Here is a 16,580-nt window from a genome sequence, read left to right on the forward strand (position 1 = left end):
TGTTGAACTAAAAAAAAGTGATTCTGAGACCTTTAGGGTTACCCCTTGAGGGCACGTAAAATGTAAAGCAACCTCTGAGAATGGCTTGTACTGAATTGTCTGAAAGGTGAGATGGTGAGCAGCTCCCTGAAGGCTGATCAGACCCTTAAAAGCAAAAAGTGGCAATCGATTCCCCAAAGTGACTGTTATTTTCTTCTCTCACCCACAGCACTCTGGCAGTGTACTTCATACTGTCCTACCCACTCCTGAACTGTAAATAGTCAAATGAGTGTTTTCAATTACTCGAGTATGGAATGAATATTAAAGGCCTTGCAGCCAGAACGTGCATTAATGCAAACTGTCTCACGTGCAGTAGCATGGCATCCTCTCTGTGCAAACACACAAATGTTCTTCCAAGAAATTATGCAAAATGCTTATGTAAGTCCCAGGGGAAGGGGAATTAGAGGGTGCAGAGAGGGAAAGGAAGAAAGAAGAGGGCCATAGAAATATATAAAGAACCGGATTGTTTAATTTTTGGACTGAGCTATTAACTGATTTCAATATGATCTGATTAATTGCAGACTTCCAGGAAGTTGAAAAAGTTTCCTGCACATTTAACTTCTTTGTAGCCCATTCTACAGTTTCTCCCACAAAAATACTATTGCAATATGCAGCAGTAGATTTCTTGTCATGCTTGCCGCTGGTCAGTACAGTTTCTTCTGGTCACTAGATGGCAGAATGTGTGTTGACTTAGAAGCACAATTTTGCATAGAATTGAGAAGCTGGGACTTTCTGTTTCTTTTGCACTATAAAATTCTCTCTCACATATTTTTTTAAAAAAATATTACAATCAAAGGATGGAGAGGGTTGTGGGGTTTTTTGGGGTTTTTTTGGTTTTTTGTTTTTTTTTTTAGTTCTTCTTCTCTAGGGCTAGAAATTAAAAAAACAAAACAAAACACCCAAAGGAAATAAAACATAAACTGCAGTTGTTTTTATGTTACAGTGAACCCTGTGACAAAGGAGAATAAAATCCCAGGAGCACTCCCTTCCCTGTCTCCAGCCCTGCTTCAGTGTAACAGGGCACCCAGGCTCCACAAGGAAGCACTTGTTCTCAAATGCTGCATTTGCAGGACACAGCTTCAGGGCTTTGGTGAATTTAATCTCTCTGCAGTACAGATTTAAGCTACAGCTTTCTATGGGAACCCCTCAAAATGATATTTCCTCACCAGGCAGGCAGGTTGCCAAAATGGTTACATAGCTATTAGCTGAACTAGATTTCCATGGGAACCTCTTCTTAGCGAATGTGGAAAACGTTCTTAAAACAGTCTTTGCCTACTTCCTACATAGATCCTGGTCCCATAAAAAGTCCTCTTTTGGCTCTCCAAAACAGTATAGAAGAGCTTTGACCAGTTTCATACTGAATGGAATAATTTCTTTCACTAGAGTGAATTAAGATCTGAACTGAGCTGTATTTATGAACACAGTGAGAAAGGTATCCTATTACTCATGAAAACATGGAGAGGATTTTAATAGTAGTGGAAACATGAAAGGTAATAGTATTTGTACTAAGGAAATAATTTTTTTTATTATAAGACACTCTTGTGTTTTCTCAAGTAAAAGAGGTTAACATTTGTAGGAAACTAGATATAAGATTTCCTGTCTCTTGCACACAGAGATATACTCATACATATATGTATGCACTATTTCATCTTTTAAAAAGTTAGGGAAAATAATTATGCATTCTAAACAGTGAACATACTGTACATAGGTAATTAGTTTGTGTTTGTCTCTAGTGACACTCATTTGCTCCTAGGAAATAATGTTGGATTAATACTACTGCTGCTATTTTTAATGACAGAAGAAATTAAATATTACTGAATTAAAATATAAATTATAGCACAAATTCTGATGACCTAGACTTTCTTGTGTCAATGCAATCTGCTGTCTTTCTGTGCATCTCTGCAGTGACTCCCTTGGCCAGCCATTATCTTCAGTGGGATCTGAACCTGTTTATTCATGGTTACAGATTTGGTCAGTGAAAAATATCACAAAGATGTAATATTTATTCACTTTGCATGTGCACAGAATGTTGAAACTGTGCAAGCTCTGTTACTTGCCTTCCTGGGCCCAATTGCTCATCATCTTGCACCTAGACAGGAGAAACTGAGCATGTGAATCTAGCTAAGTGACTCATATCTATTCAAAATGAATGTAAAATGTCACCACAGCAGGTAGTGTGTTTTCACATGTGCTTTGCAGAATTATAACTAAGCAAAGAGGAAAAGGAGGGGTCAATGAAAGACAAAATTGCAGCTTCACCCATTTATATCTACTAAATCTGACATATTTTATAATTATCGTGGCCAGTATGCAGAAGTTGCTCGGCAGTTCACATTTTTCCCATTCAAGTATTTCCCTAACAATCCATCCCAAAATGTTTGTATTCAAATCAAAAATAATAAAACTGATCAAGGAAATTTACATTATGAAGTTTAACATTAAAATCCTCTAAATTCAGCAGTATATTATTTTCTCATATTCCCTATTGTTCTCTCAAGAAATTCATGGATGTAATAAGACATTAAAGAATGAAAACAGAGGGGATTACCTTTATTTATTTTTGCTTTTTTAAATGAAGAATCTTTAATGCATTCTCTTGTAGTATTCTCATCATTTTAATGTTTCTGCTATAATAACTTATTCATGTGTAGCCTTTAAAAATTCAAATCATAGTATCATAATAATATTTTGGTATCTTCATTGCTTTTTTACATTTCATACTATTTTACTTCTGCATTAAATATTTTGCTTTTTTCTTGTATTTAATTAATTGAATTATTGATACGGTTACCCAGTGCAGTAGCTATTTCAGAATAGTAATGTTTTTATATAAACAATCTCTTTTTACTGAATACTGCAGCAAGCTACCTACATATTACACACAGGCTAGTATGTTCCTCTTTATTGCTCTATACATTTACAACTCATGAGAAGATGACTGAGGATAAACTGTAATTTTCTAAGCTATTCTTGAATTCCATAACTTCATTCTCTTTCTTTTCTGTTCTAGAAACACTGAAAAGTAAGTAAAGGTAACTGTAGAAAGCAGGATTCACAAGGACATCTAGACTATTTCCTTGCCCTGAAACTATTTACCGCAGACATTCCTGCAGATGGTTGCCTAATCTTTTCTACATGATAGAAGTATTCATTAAAGATTTGAGATGAATTATCTATGGATTTATGATAGGGAAGTTTAGTGCCTGTGAAAGATTCTGAAGCTGTATGAAGAAAAGGAACAAGAATCATTGTTTTAAATAACAGGCACTGCAAACTACTCAGTAAGCACAGTCAAACTGAGTGTAGGGTTTTTTTTTACCTAGTGGTAAAGCTAGGTGAAGCTAAATAATATTGTATGCCTTTTAAAGTGCATTTTCTTGTCCTTGTTTAACTCTGCTAAATTATTTTTACAAAAGAATAATAAAATATGGAGGAAGTGTCACTGGATGTGAATTTTGCACATTACATGTTTATCATTTGTGGTACCAAAAAGCTGGCTGTTTGTATACAGACATCATGAGTAGCTGCTAAATTGTATGTACAGGAGAGGAGAGAGGAGAAGAAGGGAGAGGAGATGGGAGAGGAGAAGGGAGAGGAGAGGAGGAAGAGGAGGAGGAGGAGGAGAGGAGGAGGAGAAGAGAGGAGCTTTGGCTGCTGTAAACTGCCCTGGTTCCACCCAGACAGGGCAAATTTTGTCAGCTAAGGATGTGGTCTAGACACCTCTTCCAAAGATCTACTCTGAGCTAAGAGGTTTATCTAACCTGTTTACAAGGATACATAGCCTTTGTTAACCACCAAGGGAAAGTTAACGACCACCTGCATGCAATTTCAACATACTATTCCACCCATTTCAGCCTGAGAGATGTGTGTATGGCACAGCCCCCTGACAGGTAGAGTGTTGCGATGGTTTCCAGAATGGACCTGGAACCTCTTAAAAGGTCTGAACGTTTATGGTGACACCTATGGCTTTAACAAATACAACCCATAAATAACTCTTCTCTAGTCTGTGTAACTCTGTGATTTACCTTAATGGGAAGCATGACACAAATGAAAGGAAAACCAGCAATTCAAAATTTAAACCTCGGAACTGATTTTCACAATAACTAAATCCTTCCTTCAGAAATACATGCATGGGACTTTAAGTAGGAAAAATCATAAGAGATTTACCCCAAAACTATAAATCAAAATCACTTGTACCTAGATCTTTCAGGATTTTTAAAAAATCTATTAGATGTTTTCACTGGATTTAGTAAAAGCACACTTTTCTAGGTTTCTGAGATTCTCAGACTCAGCAATTAATTTAATGATTTTGAGGACCCAGATATCACACTGAGGCTAAAAAGCAGTGTTCTCCTTCACTCTTACTGCATAATCCACACTTACAGAAAATATTTGAGCTCATATGCTAACACATCCTTCTCACCTCTATGGCCCATAGTGTCAGAGAGGACTACATGGTTGGCTTATTTGACAGGTGTTGCCCATTCTACGCCTCTATAAAAGCAAATTAACTGTTCAACTGCAGAGCTGAGCTACATAAGAGTTTGTCAACTACCTCTAAGGAAGTTCACCCTGAAGCCTGCATTAAAGAATAGCAAAGGTGCAAGGTTTCTCTCTTAAGACCAGATGAAATACCTAATTCCATCATATAAAAAATTATAGCAGAAAAATTCACCTAAGAGTAGATGCATTCAATGGGCATAATCTATCTGATCACAATATACTATTCTTAACTTAGGAACATCATCACTTTACTGGGTTGAGAAAATGAATTCATTAGAATTAGTGAGACTATGATAATGATGCTCTACAGGTCTACAAAATACACACATTACTCTGAGAGCCATTGGTATACCTTTTTTTTTTTTTTTTTTTTGCATATCCATAATTTTTAAAACATTTTAAAATGCTGTTCTGTAGCTGTGACAGAGATTTCTACTCAACCATAGCAAAGTGCCTCCTGGTCCAGTTCTCTGATTAAATTAGAAAGCAACAGAAAACACAGTCTAGTCAACATGACATTGATACTCTGGGAGAACAATGGGGATGACACTACTGAAGTGGTATCACCCTCAGAGGTGGAAGAGCATGCCTGCCTTTCATCAATAAGCATCAAAGTAACTGATTTTAGTATCCTTATTGTTTCTACATCCCTACATGATGTCAGACACTTGAATCACTTCTTTTAAAATTCTTATGCATCTCCTGCAAATATTACTGCAACAATCTATACCTTTTGACCTCCAGAATGATTAATGGAAGTGTACTCTATGGAGAATTGTGGCTGCTTCTCCTACAGATGTCAATAATAAGGATCATTAAAAAACATCTATTCCCTGATGGCTGTGCAAGATACATCTCATGTAACTCATTTCAGCTTGTCAGCATATTATGATGCAATGTGGTTACCTAAAATCTGTCTTAGCTCATCATGATCCATCATTTGAAGAAATGATGCCAATAGTCAACATATATGAATGTCTGGAGATTACAAGCAGGGATTTTTTCGGTGAAGATGATTAGTTCTGGAGTTAGAACTATAGAGTTTGCAATACTCATTAAGCTGCGAACTCTGACTGTAACTTATGTAAATGCATTCTCAGAATGACCTATTGCTTATGGACATAGATAAACTAGTATCTCTTTCAGTGAGAAGTGGTACAGCTAGTGGTGTTTTACTTAGTGCAAACAGACTTTCTCTCAACAGCTGGAGACCTACAACTGGCATGTGTATCAGGGCTCTCTAAGACAGGCTTAAGACTGGAATCTTATTATGCTGCTCCTAACTATGAACCTTTTTTGAATTCTCTGCAGAGTTATTTTCACATCTGCCCACAGATATACTATAAATCTCTCCCATTGCCCCTACTCTGCTGTCTAGAAAGGACTGGAAAAGAATTGGCTCGCTAGGTAGCTCAGTAAAATAGCTACAAAAATCTCTTTTATACAAAGATATTTTCAAACAAAAAATTGAATTTGCTTCAAATTATGTTTTTGCCTCTTGTGTGTTGGCTCTGTGAATATATTCTAATGATTTAGTTCCCTGGAAGAATTGTTCTCAAATACAGTCTACTGTGAGCATGTATAATGGAATATTTATGGTAAGAACTTCTGAATCTGCTCACTAGAGACTTAACAGTATATATTTTGATTGTCCAATCAGGAATCAGAATCAGAAACGTAAAAGCAGTATGTCTAGTCACAGCTAGCCAATATGAATTGTAAGCTGGAAATAAAAAACAGTGTGTATTGAGAAATAGAAGTGTTTGTGGGTGGAAAGAATGCGGTTTTTTAGAACAGCTGAAGTATTGGGGGAAAATAGATTTTGGGCACACAAGTCTTCAGCTCTGAAGTAGAAGCATCAAACTTCAAAATTCCTAGGCATTTTATTTCTGCCGCTTACAAACCTGGCCTTGCTTATGTACTTAAGACTACTGTGGCTCTAACACTACAACAATGAACAGATTAGACATATTCACATTCAGTTAAGTGGTTAACAGATAACTTCAAAATGGGAAAAAGGCAGAAGACATTATAAGTTCAGAAAATTCAGAAAAAAACCACTGTTTATGTTGACCACAAAAATTGTACAGTGTATATTATTTGCTTAAGTCTAGTCATCAAGAGTCTGTTAAGTAGCCTGAAAAGCTAATATTGAAGCTTGCAAGGTACCAGTTCTCAGAAGACCACAGAAAAAGAATCCTAGCTTTAGACCTAATACAGAGACTACTCATTCTGTAGTGATCTTGTGGAATAATTTTTACATTTTCCAGGATATATTTAAGTTTGATCTTTTATTTTTATTTTTTAAAAAAAGGTTACTTCAACTTGGTATTCATTCACATCTCAGAGTAAATAAAGTACTTCTAAAAACTGAAATCTTATTATTTTAGAAACAACTTCAGGCAAATGAAAATACAATTCTGTTTATTTAAAATCATTATTTGTTTGATATATAAGTAGCAAATTCCACTAAAATCTATTCAAAAAATCCTAGGTTTCAAAAGTAACGGTCCATTAGTTTTAATGAAGGTTTTGAAAGTGCTGCAGCAATGGGTCTGCAAAGCCTGACTGAACTGGAGTGCTCTGTGCCAGAACGGACTCTGGAGCCCTGAGGTAGTTATATCTCCAGTCAGAGCAGTTTATTTGCCAGGATAACTGCAGAACCCATTGATGCAAGACATGATTATACAAATGCCCACATGCTAACATATGTAAAACATCTCAAAAGGATAGTCTGGGTGCACAGGATCTATCTCTGGGAAAAGGGCTTGGTGCCACATGACAGCACATGTATAGAGTTTAGGCCATAGAACAGATGTTCCCATTTCTTAATTTATATTTTTAAAAAATTATTACAAGTTCCCAAAAGACATGAAGAAGCAATTTTTTATGTAACAGATTCTGTCCAAAAATAAGTCATTAATGCTAATATACAACCCCCTATATTGGTAATCACAGTTACCACTTACATATAATTTTGATCACTTTATGTGGTGCATTTCAACTATTTTTTCCCACTATCAAAAGAACAGACCAGTGTCATTCTGCCTTACGTTGTGGTTTTAATACCGAACATCAGAGTAACATCACCCACAAATGACGACACTTTCACCTCCACCAGTGTAAATCAAAAGTCATGAAATAATGGAATTAACTGCTGTGTGAGCAGAATTGGCTCCAGATGGATTAATTCCTGTGGTTGTGAGCAGCACACAGGACTGACAGACCTAGAATAATAAATTACAATTTTCTAGCTCCTTTCTCTATGTTCTGTTTGACCGTGTGGATTCTTATGCATATCAATACATTTTAATCCTTAAGATTATAGGAACAATTACAGCTAGTTAAAGTGTTATTTCACTAAATCCTTATTCATGATGAGGTCAGCTTGGATTTGCCTCTAAGTGGCAGTCTTTTAAAATGTAGTGACAATAAATTATTCCCAATATTAAAAATGGGACAGTACAATAATCCATGAGAAAAAGTGCCAGTTGGGAGATCGTCTTTTGTTGTTATTGTTACCCTCTGCTGTTCTCTTATTACCCCAAGGCCCATCATTGTTACTGGCATGAAATGTTACGGTACATTGGGTACATACTAAACTGAAGTTAGAAATGTCAGCCACTATACCTTTGTTATGTTTCTGTGGCAGGACCTGGGCAGTTTACTAAAAAAGAAAGAATTGATTATCTTAGGCTGCATCAAAAGAAGCATGGCTAGCAGGTCAAGGGAGGTGATTCTCCCCCTCTGCTCTCGTGAAACCCCACCTGGAGTACTGCGTTCAGCTCTGGGGTCCCCAGTATAAGGACACAGACCTGCTTGAGCGGGTCCAGAGGAGGCCATGAAGATGACTGGGGGGCTGGAGCACCTCCCCTATGAGAACAGGCTGAGAGAGTTGGGGTTGTTCAGCCTGGAGAAGAGAAGGCTCTGGGGAGACCTTATAGTGGCCTTCCAGTACCTAAAGGGGGCCTACAGGAAAGACAGGGAGGAACTCTTTATCAGAGAGTGATAGGATGAGGGGTAATCGTTTTAAACTGAAAGAGAGAAGATTTAGATTAGATATGAGGAAGAAGTTCTTCACTGTGATTGTGGTGAGACACTGGAACAGGTTGCCCAGAGAGGTTGTGGATGCCCCCTCCCCCTCCCTGGAAGTGTTCAAGGCCAGGTTGGACGGGGCTTTGAGCAACCTGGTCTAGTGGAAGGTGTCCCTGCCCATGGCAGGGAGGTTGGAACTAGATGATCTTTAAGGTCCCTTCCAACCCAAACCATTCTATGATTAAAAATTGTAAAATACTTCCGTAGAGAAAAAATTACATGCGATCACTGGACTACTGGTGCTTTTCTAGACAAAGCCTGTAGCAGTCAAGAAATACAAGAATATTAGTCTGAAAAGAAGGTGCTGTTCAAAGCATATAAATAAGGTGTAAATTCTTAAATAAGGTAATTCTTGCTAGCCCTAGAGATAACTCTTTCTTTGTGTGAGGGAGTCAAAACACAGTTTAGGGATTCTAAATAAAAAGACTTAAAAACTGAGGATCTGGGGAGAGTTTCTGGCCAAGTTGTAAAGAGCCTGAATAAACACCACTACTTCAAGGTGTAAATTGTTGTGAGGGAGTTCCTTCTGGTTCCTCTCATGCCTTCTACAAGGAGTAGATCCTCTCACATGTCTTGGAAAACTTACAAAGTTACTTGTAGGACACAGAATTTGAAGTAGCAGAAAGGAGACTGCTGCAGGCTTCAGGGCATCAGGAAGAGCAGGGGTCCTATGATTCTTAACTAAATAATATCTAAAAAAAAAAAATCAGCCTAGCAAAAAAAATTGAAAACAACAAAAAAGGAAAACAAATGTATCAAAAAAGGAAAACATCTCTTCAGAAGGAAAGAAATCACTTATGCATACATGTCTGATCAGGGTCAATCTGGCTCTGCTCACTGTAGGACTACTCTAGGGTTGAGGAAGACAGAGGGTAACTTAATCATCAGGGCTTCTATTTTCATTGGCTGTATCTGAACTTAATTCACAGTATCCTTAGGGTATATAAACTGAAGTACTTTTTTTTAACTGCTCTGCTTGACTAAAATTTTAGTATGTTATATATATATTTAGTTCTATTTACATCACTAGTTACTATAACCTCTAAGCTAAGTAACTTTTTTCAGAAGAAAAATATCATAAACAATTTCAGGTGATTATTTTGGTTCACTGTAACAATATGGAGCAAAGGAACAGGTAAACATTAAACCTAATTCAGGACTGACTGTATGAATGCTGTACCAGCACATTCCAGTGGGACGTAGGTGATATTTTTCATATAAAGAGCTTATTTCATAAAAAAGCTGTTTCAAGGCCAGACTCATTGATTAATGTGAACTAAGCTAAGTTTCAGACAAAAGAGAAAACAAGAGGAATAGCATTTTGTAAAAGTTGAAATAGCTTATTTTCTTTTTTTGCATTATAGCTACAGTTTGAAATTGAATTCTAATTAAAAAACCCTCACTGAAAATAAAAGTCCTGAGTTACACATTTAATTCAGTCACAAATACTTTTTGTCTGTCTCATGAAGCAAAAAATCAGTTATTCCAGAAATTATATCAATGACTGAATTTGGAAAACTAGAAATTAAAAAAACTTTATTGCATCTACTTAAGTGCACTAGGATTTACATTAAAAGTAAATTCCTACATTAGGCTTCTTCACAATAAAACTAATAGTAACTTTACCTAGTGAAAAAGAAAGAAAAGAATCATAATTATGTGAGATGTAATCCAAGAATCATAATTACATCGAGCATATACATGGATAAAATATTAAAGGCAATAACCAAATGATAAATAGTTCCGAACCCTGTTCATCCCACCCCATAAGGCTGTTAAGAAATGAATATTTATAAATTTATACCAAGTATGAAATAGTAGTTAAGAATCTTTGAAACCCATGTATCTGTTTATATTTCCTATTCCATATACTTACACACTGATGGAAAAATTGCTGATATTTTCTGCATGTGCTGAGGATGAATAAACTGAGCCACCAGGAAAGTGAGTACCTAAAACCAGTCATCTTGTTCGGCTTCAGACTTGGCATACTGCTTCATGGCTGTGAATTTTTATCATGTCCAATCTATTGATGCTGCTGCTTGTCAGCTGCAGTTTTCATTAGGAAAAAGGAGTTACAGCTGACGGTAGGGTTTGTAGGAGTTCATAAATATTCTGCTACTGTTCAAAACTGCTGCACTGAACTAAAAGCAGACATATTAGCTGCATTTTGAGCCCACATGAAAGCAAAGCTATTAGACTATAAAGCACGATCACTCAACATGTTAATTAAAGAATAAAACCTATCAAATTAAATATGGTGTATTTTTTCTGACCTGGTCCAGGGCAGAACAACAATCCAGCTCTTCAGTTTTTGCTCCTAACCAGGAGCTTTGCATCTTCATAACCCTTCCAATGGGATCTCTCTGAATACTGTTTTTGGAATGGTTTTATAATGAAAGGGGTGCATAGTGCATGTCTGTCTCCACTTCTCCTCCTTCCTTTGGTGACTTGAGCAGACAGCTGACCTGAGATCCTGCTGGGCCACAGGACTCACTGCAGTGCTCTGTGTGGGGAGGCTGATGGTTGAGCACCAGGCTGTCCTCAAGAGCTTGTTCTGTGGCCATGGACAGCCTGGTAGAACATTTTCCTTGATCATCAATACAGTGGTCCCTAAGCATCTTCTGCTTGTACATCACTTTAAGGTCACTTTCATATAAATAACCAGTGACAGATGAGGCCTGTGGGGTGCTTGTTAGAGAGGCAGTGGTAGGTATTTTATTCAAAGTCTGATCAATCGTATCACAGCAAGGTTCTGGAGATCTGTATATGTCACTGTAGAACCATAACAAGACCTTTTCTTCTTCAGCCGGAGTCTGCAAATTGTGAACAGGGCTCCTGCTTATAGAGTTTGGTGAATCCGGTGGTCTTCACCTAGAGATAGCGAGATCACCCAAACTTTGGAGGAGAGCGTTGTCTCCCTTTTGAATAAGTACAATATCATTTGACCAAAATGACTAAAGTAATGCAGGCAGATCTGATTGTGAAAATGGGAGCAACATACTCACTTCTCTTGAATCAGTCAGTATGGCTGTCAAAAGTGCCTGAATAGCCTCTGCACCGGGACAACAAACAGGCCCTCCTCCACTAATCTCACATCTACAGGAAGCTGCCACTGCTATGGCCCTGGGGTGTTAGGAAGGGCAAAATATAAAGCTGTTTTGTGCTGTTTGCTGTAAGTCAACAAACATGAGGGAACATTGGTTTAGATTTATTGCATCTGACATAGAAGATGGACCTCAGAAAAAGAAAGATAGAGATGTTTCTTAAAATAGAGCTGGAGTGGGTTTTTTTCTTAAGAATAAGAGGAGGCCTGTTTTTTTCTAGTTATATATTTATTATTCTTTCTTTTAGAAGAAAATTATCCTAGCGGCAGTGCTTAAGATTCATTCGTGTCATTTAGAAATATTTCCTTTTGATAAATGCAGTGCACATATTCGTATGACTGTTTGATTGGAAAATTGTTGCCCAGCCACTCAGGCTATGTAGATTATTGTGAACTGGAGGACCCAAATTTTATATTTGAATTCTTTAGATTCCCTCCCAGTAATATCTGTTTCTTTTTTATTGTTATTGCCTTCTAAAAGCACTTAATTTCAGAGTATTTTCTCTGCTTCCTCTTAAGTTTTTAGGTTCCTTTGGTACCTAAGAGCCTCTGAGCTGTACAGTTTTCCACAGTACTACATGAGGCCACAAAAATACCTCACATCCTCCAGATCTTTCTATTTGACGTCCCAACTTGCTCTTTGTGCACCTAAAGTTCGTTTCGCCCCTTTATGTACCAGCATTACACTGTATTCATGTTAATGTCTATGAACATCTCTATAAATCTAATTAATTTATTAATCTCTCTAAATCCTCAGGGCACAACTACAAGCAGGGGGTGTAGATTCTTACTCTTTATTATTAAAGTAAAGCACAGCACACCAAGATACTGAAGTCATCCAGAAAGACTGCCCCATCTTTAGAATTACTTACTACTCTAATAATTGTTTTGGTCAGCTGTGGCTTTATATTTACTCTTTATGAAAAACTGAAAAGACTCAGACTTGATACTGAACACTGGGGAAACCCATTGGTAATCATACTACTTTAAGATCTGCTGGTGGGTCAAGTTGTATTTCATTTAGCTTTAATGTATCTATACACTTATATTTATCAACATATAAAATAACTCAAGATAGGTAACAGAAAAAGGAAAAGTTTTGCATCTTGTATTCTGTTTGTTAAATGGCATTTGTTGTATTCCTGTATCAAAAGTAGTATTAGAAACTCCACAGTAAAATATTTACCTCTACATTTTTCTTCGGAAATACATACAGTATTTCAGGAATATAAATCTCCTTAACATGTTCTGATAGGCACTCTGACTTATCAAAACCTGGTTGGTAAAGTACGAAAAATTTGAAGAAAAAAAGAGTAATATAAAATTCCTTTTTTTGTCATATTTGTTCCAGACTTCCTCTCTAATATCAGCACCAAGGTGTAGTATTTCATTATTTACATATTCTACTTTGAAATATTCTGTTTTTAAAAGAAGTTTTTTTAACTGAAGGTCTTTTAGACTGGGAGCAAGTACACTTGCTAAAATATAAGTCAGGATTAGAATAAAGTGTTAGATGAAAATTATGTTTTATACTGAAATTGAATACTCATGTGAAAAATACCAAAATGAATTTAGGTAGGGATGATGATGCAAAATCTGAACATTTAAGTTAGCACAGTGTGTTAAACAGTATAAACTATTGCATTACTGTAGAAGAAGACAGCCAAAATGCAAGAAATGAACTAGTTGGAATGCAAATCCTATCTGAAAAGAATAGGAAATGCCACTGTAGTAGAGCAGTAAATGGAGAAGGGCCAACTGTATATTTACTAACTACTTAGACTATGTAAGAAGAGGATGAGAGGAGATGTTCAGTATCAGTAAGAGGGAAAAGGGAGGTAAGAAAGTCTATTATTTTTATTGCATATGCATATACACATAGAATTAAAGTCTCCCATGCTAGAACCCATGAAATACAGTTCAGTCCCAAATTACTACTTGCTCCATAAATGTTGTACTAGCAATGGTATCATTTTCAATATATTTTTTAATGATAAGCATTTCTCATCTATCAATCTATAAGTAAGAATTAAGACATACCTTCATTAGACATTAAGCCAAAATTCATTCTTGGTCTGTTAGTTCCATTTCCACAAAAGCTTTCTGTAACCTACTTGTAAGGAAAGCAGTTGACAGTTGCTTACCCACCTAACTTCATCAGGCTTCAGAAAAGTAAAGGAAAGCTCCACACTTGTGTTTAGCACACAGAGCTCAGTCACAGGAAATTACTCTTGTAAACTTTCAAAAACATATATCCATACATTTTAAATAGCCCTATGTTTCTACCTGTATCAACACATCCTGTATCTACAACACACATTTGGGGGATTTCTTTTCTTCTGAAATAATTTGGGGTTTTTTTTGTGGTTTTTTGTTTGTTTGTTTGTGTTTGTTTTTTTTTTTAATTTTACTTTATTTTAATGTATACTAAGCAGTCCTGCTTAGTTCATCTAGAGAATTCCTTCATATGATACAGAGGTGATATAGTGCACCTTTGACACAGTAATATACATCAAGAATAGACAGAAATAGAAAACCAGTCAGTACAGGAAAGATAGACAGAGCTGTAACTTCACCCTCAGCTGCTCAGTAACTAAAAAAATACACATACTAAAGTATATAGATTTACAGTCATCAGTAAATTGATGAGATGGAAGCACAGCTCACATGGCAAGAATTTGATTTGTGGAGTATTTCCTGCTCTATTGCTGTGTAGAGTTGTGTCCCAAAGAAGGAAGAAGTACTTTCTCTGCTCTCGTGTTACTCCAGAATATGAACACCTAAACGCCATATGTAAATAGAGCAAAAAAAGTAAGACAACAAAAATGGAGAACAAAAAGTTCTTACGAAGCAGGCAAGGAACTATAAAGGGTGGACCACTGGGACAATTTTGAAACACTAAAAGCAATGCAAATCCGTTTGTGTTATATTTGCAGTGATCTTTCCCCACATAGGCCATTTAAAGTGAATAAATGCAGCTGGTTGGAACGTAATGTTGACAGCTCCATAGCTCTTTAGCCTTTCTTTTCTGTTGCCCAGTCTCAACCTGCCTTAGTCAAGATCATTACACTGAGATAAGTAAAAGGAGCAATCTCATGGGAGCAAAGCTGTCAGTTTACAAAGATGATACGTTTTTTTGTGTTCTGTAGGTTTTCTCTTCATGACCTATGTATATTTGCTCACCTTATGTCTCTCCTTCACACAAAACCATTGTGTGTTTACATTTGGGAAGGATATAAACAGTCTTTATAACTTCAAGTTACATGGATTTTGTTCCTGTTTTATAAAAATAGAGCATATTTATGAGAAATTTTATCTATTTTGTCTTACTCATTATATCTTTCTTCCATGACCGTAGTTTATTTTAGTATTACAGAGAAGTATGCTTAACATGACATCAGGAAATAAACTAAAAGCCCTCCTTCCAAAGGTATATGAGAATCCTCTTTTAAAAAGTATATGAGAATCAAGACGTCCATTTTTAAGAACCAGAAATATAATTTTAATTAAAATGCTTATAACATTACAATATATTTTGAAGAAATTTTGAGATCAGAAATTTTATTCTTTCAGGGGCACTTCTGGTAACACAAAGACATCATATTACAAATAAGCTCTACATGATATTATGGATCATTAAGTACACTAATTATTTAAGACTATTCAAAATATGCATGCCACAATGTGAGCCAGAGCTGTTAGTCAGATTAACAAAAACTACAGCACAGCAGCTGTCGGTGATGAGCAGAACTTTCACTTGCCTTGAAAAAATATTAGTGATTTTTTCTCCATGTACTGGAAATGTCTCTCACACTACTGTATCTTCTACTGAAATCACAGTAGAAACATTCTTGATTTCTACAGCTGAATCATGGCTTTATTTACATAACTATTCCCTCAAACCTGCCCTCATGGGCAGATGTTTGTCTACAAACACATACATTTTCAGGACAGATTCGTGAAACCTTTTGAATAATTCTATGCTTTGAACAAACAGATCCTAGGATGCTTTCTATAAATAGAATAAAAAGTAAGATATAATAATAACAACCATAATAACATTTTCTTAACCTGGTATGCATGGCCCTGTATCATACTTGCCAATATAACTACATTCATTCCAGTGATGCCAGGCCTGACTGACAGTGTTACAAATACATAAGTAATCAAGAGAAATGTAAATACTGCAGCTAAATTCTTTAGCAAACTTTACTACTTCATAGGAGTTTCCCATCTTTACTCTATGTTACTCTGTCTTTAAAATCGCCAGAGAAGTCAAGATACTGCACATGCTACATGACAATGAAGCCATCAATGTCAATCTCATTCTCTGAACAGCTACCATCTAAATTAAAGGGAAAACTTCTAATATGCATATTAATATACTTACACATGTATTCCAGTGTGATCATTTGGGTAAAGAGGTTGTAGATGCAGCTCTGATCCTCCTTGTCTCACTATTCCTCATAACTCCATTTGACTTATCATCGCAGCTTTCTGTCTAAATATATAATTATGTGTTCTCTTGTAGTAATAATATATGCTAATATTGAGTATGAAATTAGAGAGAATGTGAAGTACTATATTTAGTGTTATAAAATGTTGGCTTTTAAACGTGTATTAATTATTCATTTTTGTGTAGCAGGTTTCTCAATGCATGATAGACTTAAGTATATATCTGGGATATCATATATTAGTCACTGGTGAAAAAGTAATTCAGAAGAGAACTTTTCAGCTTCATTTAGACAGCTTCTGTGGTTGTACATGCAAATGAAAAGGACAGGTACACTGTCTCTTGCTACCTAAAGCCACTGGCCATTAAACAGTCTAGATGCTA

The 16,580-nt window shown here is 36.1% G+C and overlaps 1 protein-coding gene across 6 annotated transcripts in view; it reads right to left on the reverse strand.

Annotated features, from left to right (window-relative positions):
• Positions 1 to 16,580, reverse strand: part of ADGRB3 (adhesion G protein-coupled receptor B3) — a 482,454-nt gene that overhangs the window by 295,551 nt on the left and 170,323 nt on the right. The window lies entirely within an intron of this gene.

This window comes from Strix aluco, chromosome 3 (assembly GCF_031877795.1).
Source record: "Strix aluco isolate bStrAlu1 chromosome 3, bStrAlu1.hap1, whole genome shotgun sequence".
NCBI classification, from domain to species: domain Eukaryota; kingdom Metazoa; phylum Chordata; class Aves; order Strigiformes; family Strigidae; genus Strix; species Strix aluco.